A 12,611-nucleotide genomic window follows, 5' to 3' on the forward strand; every position below is an offset into this window, starting at 1 on the left:
TCTTAAAATCGTTATCCTCAATTACTATCTTTAAATTAACAGTACCGAAGCCCGTTATTTAAAAAAATGTATCGTTTTTTTGTACTCTATTTTTATTTACGTGAAATAGATGTGGCTTCATGGTTTAGAATTTCACTATGTATTTATACATAATTAATATCAGAATACATATGTAGAATGAATTGATTCAGCAGTCGCTTTGTGGTAATTTCTATCTATAATTAATTAAGCTCCTACTCCTCTCTTCATCCATCAACGTCTCAAGGACACAACTTTAAAATTTATATATTTTAAATTTAAGTTTTACTTGGTAAATACCACTATTTCTTTAAATCTGTTGTGGTACTTCTTGTGTTTAATTCTGCAACATTTATACACGATTAAAAAACTATTAACTACCATTAAAATAGAAAGATTTTACCACAATGTGTCTGCCGAATCAATAAATTATATTTTTTAAATTTAGGCTGAGCTTCTGCATCGATACATGTGTCACAATGGATTTTAAGAAAAAGTTGTATTTACCAAGTTAAATTTAAAAATTAAATAAATTAACATTTGAACACTAACTAACTTTCACCAACTAATTTAATTGTTTTAGAACTTGAACAATTTTGAAAAATAGCTCTTGAAATTAAATTTACAATCAACATTCCGCGCTCTTTACGAAATTCAATTACCTTAAAAACTACTTACTCACAAAGTTTTCGTGTTGACAATAATTTTCGCTGAACGGGGATTATCCCGGTTTTTAAACTCCGTTCCGGCTCACGGGAGCACCCCTGTACGTGATCGGGCCGCAACCCCCCGGCTTTGTCACCCCCTGCGCTACTACCCCTAGCTGCGCCCTCAGCGCCCCCAGCGCCGTACTCGTGTTTGCCCAGGGGTTATCTCTTACTCTCAACTTGCACCGGTAATCCTTGTCTTTGGACTTTTCGTAACCTTGCCGTAAGATTATTTATGAAATGAACACACCCCTGTTGCCGAAAATAAAATACGGGTGGAATGGCACGATCCAGAACACTGATTTGCAAATTGAAAAAGGCAATTTTTATACTTAATTAATATCAGGATATTTATATATATATATATATATATATATATATATATATATATATATATATATATATATATATATATATATATATATATATATATATATATATATATATATATATATATGTGTATATATATATAAATATATATATATATATATATATATATATATATATATATATATATATATATATAAGCTGGTGCTCTCAGTTGAAAATTTGTGTCATTCGCTGGGTAAATAATCTATAATATATAAAATATGTATGATATATAATCTTTTTCATGTTGATTTTTTTTAATTGGTGATAAATAGAGTTTTTTCATGTAAAGATGACAAGTTTTCAGAACCATAGACGTTCCCATCAACAGATGAAATTACAAACTGTCAAAAACGCCCACCATCAATAAACTCATAGAACTGGTCATATACAAGTGTCTTATTTTTAAATTTGCATTTTCTGATAGTACCACCTACTCTATATTTCGTATATTATTTCATATTTAAATGATTTGGTATCGACAGCACAAAAAAATAGTCATCTTAAAATTTAGTTCATTTCTGTAAAGTACTCTTAAAAGGATATTTTATAAGGTACATAAACAATAATAAAACCCTTATCCGTACCCAAATGGTGCATAGGGCACTGTCATATAAACGGAGTGTTATCTTGATCGTTTATACATGAAGGAAAGGTGATCAGCCCTCCGCTTCAGGTACCAGTCCATGGTAATTTTGAATAAATATTACAGTGAAAAAATCACTAATATTTATTTTACCCCCCTTGGGAATCAAACCCGGAACCTCCAGAACGGTAGCCGAGCGTGCTGACCATTACACTACGGAGGCGGACGAAAGAATTTTTATTTTTTTATAAGGTACAAATGTAGTATATTTGATGTATGAATTACAGGAGTTAGAACTTAATTAAAATGTATTGCAAAAACGTACCGTCATGTATTATATATTTTAGTATTGTAAACAATAATAAGAAAGGTATAATTGCAAATATTTTTCGACAATACCATCCCAATCCGTCGTACAAACAAACACCGAAGTTCATGGAAGGCCACAAAGCGACCGCCTAGGACTATCGAAACAATACATTTGGCTATCCTACAAAGGCCGATGATAGGTTTACAAACATAACAGAACATTAGAAGCTCCCCCAACCTTCTTCCGGCCCGATCATCAAAAGAAACAAAACAATGCTCCATTGACACCAAAGGATGGAAAAATAAGCGGGTAGTGATTTGTGATACCCTTCTTGACGGATGACACGTGTTTGCATCTGGTTGAGATGTACCTAGGAGTATAATAGCACTCTAAACTTCAAACTATCAACTATCTACAGATGTCTTATTTTGCAAGAGAGTGGAATGCCAACGGATATGATACGAACTTCGTACAATAAAAACGAATTATCCATTAATTTCGTTAATTGATTCGGTAGCTACTTTGTGGTAATATTTTCTTCTTTTTTTCTGTGTATGCCATGTCAGGTCGACTATAACTTAAGAGTAATTTTCCTTGTCTTGGGCAGCTCTAAGCAGCATCTCCGTCTAATGTCATATATTCTGGAGCCAAGAGATTTGTCTTATGCCAACACCTGGTCGACCTTTTACCATTTTTTTCTTCAAAACCCTTATTCGCACTCGATGGTGCATAGGGCGCAGTATCAGTTATCAGTTAACAAATGAAGGAACGGTGACTAACCGTCCGCTTCAGGTACCAGTGCATACAAATTTTTATGCAAAAATTGTATGTGAAGCCAAGTCTATACTGAAAAATTGTGTCCTCCTTCAACATGCCAAAGAATAGGAGAACTAAAAACTAGGAGAGTCTAAACAAAAAGGCGTGATGACAACAGCAGAATAAATGTATATCATCTCTATTATTACGCTATATCATATTAAAGGTAATCTTATGGACATGTAGTCAATAGCTCGAATCATCATCCCCATTATGTTGTTAAAATTAAATACTTGCGCATGCTGCAGTACCGGTGGCTTAGTGGTCGGCACCAGCAAAGGAGGTTTTACGGTTATTGGTTCGCTATCCACAACAGGGCTGGCTACAATGGGCGGGCTGAGTACCGCCTCAAATAAAAACAACTCCCGACGTACCCGCTCGCCCTAATCGCTTACAGGGTTGCCAACAACTTTTGTCGTGCGTATTTTATGAGATCTTCTTTAAAATTAATGCTGTACATAATTGCAGATAATGGGCCAATATTTTATCAATTCTGACGGGAAAAAAATACTTTATATATACATTATTTTTTACATTTCATCAAAGATGAAGAAGAATATGGAAGTCTGGGCATTTACGGGGCTGACGACCGTCATAGGTTGATTTAAGTGATCACTTTACACACGTGTAACATTCACCAATTCTACCCATTCCCCCGAGCTTCCCAAAATAAGGACAATTACTATCAAATCAGCGTCAGGAGAATTCGACATGACACGAATAGAAGAAGAGAATATTACAAACTCTTAAAATGTATTCTGATTTAACCCGCTGAACCCACGTGGACCAAATTTTCTCAGATATTCATTGTAGCTGATACGCCGAGTTGAAGAGACGATAAAGCGGAGGATAGAGACGGATGGAGACTGACCATGAAAAAAGCACACCAATCATCACACAGATTGTAACCCATGAAGAAAAATTCTGATTTAAAATTCAATCCGCGTCATTTTCAAACACCGTATCATCGTATTCATCAAGAGGGAGATATTTAATTTATATATGTACCTATTTATTTAGTTATTTGTATCAGTGAGAACAAAGACAATAGAGAAGAGCATCATAAGTCATTTTCATATTGGTAATTATGGGTATAATATAATTTGTATTTTTATGAATTTCTATTTTTTCAAAATGTTACAGTTTATGAATTTTCGTTTTAATATTTTTATACGATCACAATAGATATTGGGAAAAAGTGGTATTTACCAAGTAAAATTTTAATTAAAATTGATAAATATTACCGAGGAAAACCTGGCACAATCAGGTATGGCAAATACTTAAAAGCGGCCGGGTCAGGAGTCGTAATAATCGTCAGGTATGTATGAGGAGATGCATGAATGTAGAAGACGCGAATAAGAGTTTGCAAAGACAGAGTGGTGTGGCGTTCGATTCTCTCTGCCTATCCCTGTGGCGAAGCGGTGTGATGGTTAGTTAGTTAGTTAGTTAAATATTACTACAAAGTGACTCCTGAATCGATTGATGAAATTAAAAAAATATAATATTGGTACCTTTTGGCAACCCTGACTTCGTGTAGGGCTAAAACCTTTTGTCTGCCCGGATTAAAACAGGCGTCTTCAACGTCACATTGTTGTTGTATAAGTAGTGTTAACCATTATGCCTAAATAACGAAGAGGAATGGAAACAAAAAAGCAGCAAGATGGCCGCCATCAAAGGCAGCGCCGACCGCCGTAAATCTTTTGTGAAAAGACTGTTTGGAATCGCTGTCGTCTGCTGTTTATTGCGCGAACCCTGTTTATTCTGGGTAAACTTCACTCATAGATTCCTCTGTAATCATTCATCTATTCTCTTCTAGCTCTGTTTGTATCCTTTTGTGGGCGATGCTGGCAAAGAGTATTGATTCTAGCGCTTTGCTGTCTCGTAATATCATTCTAGGAATGGCGGAGAAAAAATCTTCTTGTGCATAGCCGCTAATAAAAACATTCTTGAATTCGGCGATGTCTGATACTAATAACATTAGCAATAGGTTTACGTAATTCAATACTTGGAAATCACTTATAAAAGGAATAGAAATTTAAATGACGGAATAACTGCAATGGGCAAAGTGATCTTACCAGCTCGCAACCAGCGCACTAAATTTAGCGAGCGTGAGAGTGAGATGAGATTAAATAATGAGAGTGAGATGATGTTTAGAAAAAAAAACTAAAAACGCATTTGTTTCCTAAATCATATCTTCCATCATCTATTCCCCAATTCATTCACAGTGAAGCGCCCTTGAGGTAGTATTTTACGAAAATGGCGATATATATATATGTATATATATATATATATATATATATATATATATATATATATATATATATATATATATATATATATTATATATATATATATATATATATATATATATATATATATATATATATATATATATATATATATATATATATATATATATATATATATATATATATATATATATATATATATATACATATATATATATATATATATATATATATATATATATATATATATATATATATATATATATATATATATATATATATATGCAAATTTATTATTATTATCATTCCATGCATTATGAAAATTTAAACGCTAAATCACAATTCTTATATGTATACAAAGTATGTTCACAGTATTTTCAGTGTGTCCAAATACTTGTTCGCAAATTTGGGTTTATAAGTTATTTTTATATTTTTTGACATCTCAACATAGATGAAGAAGAATGTGGATTTTACAACATTTTGAGTGTGTCCAAATACTTGTCCACAAAATCTGGATTATCTCCAATTACCTACAGGAGTTATCTTCATATTATTTTTTGACATCTCATCAAAGATGAAGAAGAATATAGAAGTCTGGGTATTTACGGGGCTGACGACCGTCATAGGCTAGTTTAAGTGATCACTTTACACACGGGTAACATTCACCAATTCCACCCATTATTTACAACCACACTACTCAAATTCTTGGAGTTCTGTATATACGAACCAATTTTGAAACATTATTCTTGAATCACTAGAACTTCACCAGAGACATCTATTGGTGAGATGAAAATAAGCTTTTTATTGAGCCGAAACTCTTTTATTATAAAGAAATGCCTGAAGCATGATATTAATTTCTTTCACAATATTTTGAGTGTGTGTAATTACTTGTTAACAAATTTAGGTTTTATCCATATAGAAGTTATTTTTCCATGTACAGTGAGGCTGCCGATCATGGGTAGAATGGTGAATTTTATACGTGTATAAAATGACCACTTAAACCTGCCTATGATAGATTGTAAGCCCTGTAAATACCCAAAAAAATTATATACCTCTACATCTATGTCGAGATTTAAAAATTGTTACATAAGCCTAACAGAAAATAAATTTCAAACATCATTCATGTTCACATTCAATCAGTTAAGTACTACAATACAGGGTGGACTTGCTTTCAAGAAAGGTATAGTAATCTTAGGTAGAATTTCAGTAAATATTATCTTCACTCGTCCTTCTATTCTTGTTACCCATGACACGTGTTAATCTTAGCTAAGCTCTGACTAGACAAATCCTCCCTGAAAGCCAAACAGTTTATGACTTAAATATTCCGCCGAAACCTGAACCATCCCTTAGTCATTGCAGATATAATAAACTCCAGGTGAAAGCTAAGCTTTGCACCTTTTTATTTTATTATTATGAATAATGCCTGCAAACATTTGCCGCAAGTAAATTCTCAGATTATAAACTTTCATGGGAGAAAAAAAGGTTTTTAAATAAGGTAATTGATATTAGCGAAATATTTCCTAGAACTTTTCTTAAATATTAAATATATAATAGTGTGATAAATCGCTTTTACATATTTTGACCTCCCCCCCCTCTGGGAATCGAACCGGGACCACCAGCATCGTAATGATGATGCATCTGCAATTGAATTTACGAAATGAAAACAAACCAGTCGATAATAGGCATTTGAAGCGTTAATTTTGTTTTAAATTCACTTAATACTTTAGACTTTGAGTACCTTAGGTTATATAGAATTAGTATTTTCATTTATTGATTTGGCAGTCACTTTGTGGTAAAATCTATCCATTTTCATTTTAAGTTTCACTTATATTTTTCCATTTTCATATTTTAAGAAACATTGTAATTTACAATGTTTCTTAAAATATGTAATTACACATACGGTGTTTGAAAATGATGCGGAATGCATCAAAACAAGTGTCATGATAGATTTTAAGAAATAGTGGTATTTACTAAGTAAAACTTAAATATAAATAAAAGTAATATTAGCTCAAAATGTGTATATAAAAAAACAAGTACAGTTCGTTCCATTAAAAATCTAAAAACAGCCTTAATCCTGCGTAAGATATAATATATTGTTAGTCTGAAAGTCTAAACCGTATTTAGAAAACGCAAGTTGAGCTTTTTGAAGTATCTTTACTTAAGGGTGTAGAATTTCTTTATAGAATTGTTTTAATAGGTTTTTCTTTTTATAATACCGCTTATTTGTATCCAAAATATGAATGGAAAATATGGATACTTACATACACAGGGCCGTGGCAAGATTTGGAATAAGCTTATTTATTTTCAAAAATATTTGTACAATCGGCGTAAACTTAGTACATAATACAGATTTTTTTATTTAAATTTTACTTGGTAAAAACCTCTATTTCCTAAAATCTCTTATGACACGTGTTTCGATGCATTCCGCATAATTATCAAGCACCGTATGTTAAGCTAAGTTTTAATTTCAGAGTTGTGTCCTTAGAACGTTGAAGGATGAAGGAGTAGGAACTGTTTTTTATTAACATTTTTTATTATTTTTATATTTTTATCAGTGGAAACTTGGAATATAGGGGAGAGGCTTTAGTCAGTGTTTTATTTTTGATTGTGGGTTTATTTTTATTTATATTTTTTCAAAATGTTGTTGTTTATGCATTTTTGCGTTAGTAATTTTAATGTTTTCAACGATATTGCTGTTATATGTGAGATCGTTATTATTTCTTAAACGTAATTCATGTTCCATGGTTATTGTTGTTGAAATTTATTAATTTAAGTCATACCAACGTATGGATTTCCATAGTCAGTGAATTTTTTATTAAAAAGGCCTAGAAATGATCACAAAGTGACGATCGAATCTATGCGACGTGTATATATTTTAAAGTAAATAAAAAAATTCAAGTTATTTGTAGAATAAAATAACAACTTTTATTTTTATTCACATTAATTTTAGCAGACCAGCAACCGGGTTTCGTCGTAACCAACATCACCAGTCTGATGATATTTTATTCTATAAAATGCAGTTCCACCAAGAAATGTAATTAAAAAACTTAAATCTATATATCACTTTAATTTTCCACCTAAATATAAAGTTTTCTATTTATTGTTTCGGCATTAACTTTGTGGTAAGACATGTTACAATGATTAAAGAAAACACTTCGTTTTTTACCACTTGAGTTTTATTGTAGACTACATGTTTCAGAAGTTAAACTTCCATCATTCAGGTCTGTATAATAACATATTATATAGTTATTATACAGACCTGAATGATGGAAGTTTAACTTCTGAAACATGTAGTCTATAATAAAACTCAAGTGGTAAAAAACGAAGTGTTTTCTTAAATCGTTATAAAGTATTCTGTTATTAACGAAACATTTCCTTTCATTTTTTTATGTAAAAAGAGAAATATTTGTGTTTTTGTTATTTATACAAATATTTCATTTCATACTATTTCAGTGAGCCTAAGTGGCTTAGTATTAGAAATAGGTATCAAAAAGTATTAGAAACATGTATAAGAAATAGGTGTGGTGGAGTGGGCTCGAACCGAGAAACTCTGACTTAAGAGTCCGCGACACTAACCACAGAACCACAACCCGACACATTTCAACATTTTTTTACTGTATTACCTAAAGCCGCCCCTGACAGTGCGTGCAGCCAAATATAAAACTTTACGGAACGAGATATCGCCATTATTGCAATCCATGTTGACGAAAGCAACGCGCTCGCAAGGCACCAGTCTGAAGTCTGAATGGATTCGGTAGAGAAATCACCAGCCCGTATGATTCGAGCTTTTAAGCTTTGAGCGCGCGGCTTACTCAAATTGAATGCAACGTCTCAATGCACTGAAATCTTCCTCGGAGATTAGAGGCCTTTTGATGAGAGGCTTCGCAGAGATGTGACGAAAGATACACGGCTCCCTTTATGCGCCAGACTTGCTTTTAAAAGGGTTTTTAATGAGCCGCGAACTGCGGACGCTTCATACTTGAGCATGGACAAGATTTTAACATCAAACAGATTTGTGTTTATGACCATTTCACACGATGCGCGCTTTCATACTATGACTCCCTTTCCCTGTACCTTTTATCACATACAAATCACAAAACAATCCATTAACATTTTACAGCTTATTTTCTCGTTATAGTACTTCAACCCACAAAACACACTTTAAATAAGTTATGTTGTTTAAATATTTATTATACCTATGCATTTTCATTTTATTTTATTTGGGAATTTGTTCCTAGTTCCAACCCTTATGTATGGAAGTGAAGCATGGAGTTGGCAAAAGAAGGATGAAAGTAGGCTGAATACAGATTTTTTTAGATGGGTAAATGCATTTGTCCGCCTCCGTAGTGTAATGGTCAGCACGCTCGGCTACCGTTCTGGAGGTCCCGGGTTCGATTCCCAAGGGGGGTAAAATAAATATAAGTGATTTTTTCACTGTAATTTTTATTTAATACTACCCTGGACTGATACCTGAAGCGGAGGGCTGATCACCTTCCCTTCATGTGTAAACGATCAAGATAACACTGCGTTTATATGACGCAGTACCCTATGCACCATTGGGTGCGGATAAGGGTTTTATTATATTATATTATAATTGCATTTATTATTTACCTTGCTTTTTATGTACAAGGTTTATAGATCATTTAGTGGATTTTTGTTTATTCTAGCTAATTCAATATGTTTTCATTTGAATCTGTGTTGGGAGACTGAATACAGTTGAAATGCGATTCCTCAGACGAATGTTCGGCAAATGATGTATGCTATCATCATCTATACGCTCGAATATCTTTATGCTCGAATGGTGAAATAAGGAAAGGATGCAAGGCTGAGATAAGCATTATTGATGAAATTATGAAAGGTGTATTGAGATGGTTTGGACATGTGGAACGAATGAAGTTAGTGAATAGTTAAAATCAAGGAGTAGGGGAACCCGAGGAAAAAATTGGCATAATCGGGTATGTCAAACACTTGAATGTGGTCAGGTCAGAAGTCGACATAATCGGCGGGTATGGATGAGGAGATGCATGAATGTGGAAGAGGTGAAGAATGACATATCTTATCGTTCCAAGTTTTTTTTATGAATTACTTGAATACGAATTTGAAAAAACTTTTCAATTTGAAATCAGAAAATTAATAACCTGCTGTATAATAATTAATTAACAAATGTTTTGAGCTGTTTGAATGCAAATAGCGTGATCAAACTGATCAGTGATCAGTAATCATTCTCCTCATAAATAAACATGCCCGAGGCGATCGCATTAATTGAATTTTCGAACAGGATATTATGACGTCATTAATGCCCCTAAAATGGAAGGTGGTAACTAATCAACGCAATCAATTTCGATTTTACAGCCTCCGGGTGTATGGGGCCGAAATGCGAATACAACACACACAAGGTACCGACATGTTAGGTACTTACTTTTGCCGCCAGACCCACATACGTAGTATAATACATGTTTAAAAAAAGTAAAATAGGACTTATGTATTAATCTGTAATATATTTTTTTTAACAAAAATTTATGAAATGAAAATTCCGTAATCGACACGAGAACTCATTCATTTTGACATCTCATTCTGACAAGAAAGGGATTTTTTTTAAATTAACTAACGTCCAAGTGACTCTGAAATCTAGCTACGGCTTATGCAACACCGTTTATCATGTCCCTACTCAGGCTTCAACTTTATAAGTTTCATAGCCTATGCCTACTCGTGAGTGGGTTTACTCTTCATGTTTAAAGTTACTATAATTTCATGTAATTCATGAGTGAAAATTCTAGGCAAAAACACTCGCACAAGAAAAGTAATATGGAAGTCTCGGAATTTATAATATAAATACACAGATTTATAATATAGGCAGTTAGCCGAATAAATTTTATACAGCTCACGATCTATCGTATCAGGCTGGTTTAAGTGATCACTTTATTTATACACGTGGAACATTTATCATATTCTACACATGATTGACAACCACACTATTCAAATTTATAAAATATGGTTTGGGTATGTGAATCAAATGACTGAGAAAAATATATTTAAATTAATTTTTGAGACGAATCTGAGTAAAGAAATAAATTCTGTCGATGGTGTTTTGATTTAAACTGTTAAAAATGACACATCAATTAAATGAATTAAAATATAAAGAAAATGGAAAAATTACATTTTTTTTACTTTATTATAACTGGCAATAGAAGCAGAGAAAGACCGAGGAAAACCTTGTACGATCAATTATTTTAAATACTTGTGATGTAACTGAAGTGGTCAGATCAGGAGTCGTTATAATCGGCGGGTATGTATGAGGAGATGCAGGAATAATGGAGGGGCGAAGATTTTTTTCATAGACAGATGGCTGTGGCATTCTATTCTCTCTGCCTGCCCTGCGGTGAAGCGGCGTGAGGGTTAATTATCATATTTTATTTTACAGCATCTGAGCTTTTATACACTTTCTTTCAATTAATATATCTGTATTTATTATTTATTATAGCAGACACTGGATTATTCACCCTATGGATGAGATGTCAATATTAAAGGTATCTATCATGGAACATGGAAGTCTGGGCATTTATGGGGCTGACGACCGTCATAGGCTGGTTTATATGATCACTTTACACACCTGTAACATTCACCAATTGTACACATTACTGACAACCACACTACTCAAATTCTTGGAAGTTCTACATATATTTATGAAACAATTTTGAAACATTGTTCTTGAATCACTAGAACTTTACTGGAGACATATATTGTGTGTTCTTCATCATCTTTGATGAGATGTCAATAAAAAATAATAACAATATGAAGGATAACACCTTTAATATTAATATATCCTTATTAAACTGTAACTGACAGTGACTGCGTCTATATAGATTTTTCACTGACAATTCCAGTATAATTTACACTTCGAATATCAGATTTATGTATGTAGCAGTGGCGGTACTTCCCTAGAAGCCCAAAAGCCCGGCTTGCCTAACAACTCCAAATAAAAATGACTAAATCTAGACCAAATTATTAAAAATACATAATTAATGTATGACTGTTTTTAAATTATCGCGCGCTTATATGATTATTAAACACTATGCATGCCATTATATTGTGATGATTCTTATTGGTGATGGTTGATATCTGAGGAAGATATTTTATTAAAGTGAACATTTTCTTTCAAGGTGATGGCTATACCTTACAAAAGTTACATGTATGCATATTTTTACAATGATTACAATACATTGTTTATATTTATAATACTTTCTGGGTGCTTACTATACTGGGAATGATATGAGGTGAATAAATTATAGGTACATCATGTTTTCACGAATGTGAAAAATAATGGACTTGCCTTACTCGTAAACCCTTGGCACGCCACTGGTATGTAGGTATATCAAAACCGGGCCGACCCGCTTAGAATAAAACGTCGTAAATTACAAGAGTCAGTACCGATATAAATCATGTTTTTTCATCCGCAAAGGCCATGCTATGTGTTGATATCCCCCGGTTTCTGATGCCTTCGCGTGTTTAGGAGATATTAATATCGCTGTAGAATAATATTAACGAAATAGCGATTT

The sequence above is a fragment of the Brachycentrus maculatus genome, unplaced genomic scaffold, assembly GCF_059751285.1.
Source record: "Brachycentrus maculatus isolate JH-2025_06_01 unplaced genomic scaffold, ASM5975128v1 h1tg000422l, whole genome shotgun sequence".
Classification (NCBI taxonomy): domain Eukaryota; kingdom Metazoa; phylum Arthropoda; class Insecta; order Trichoptera; family Brachycentridae; genus Brachycentrus; species Brachycentrus maculatus.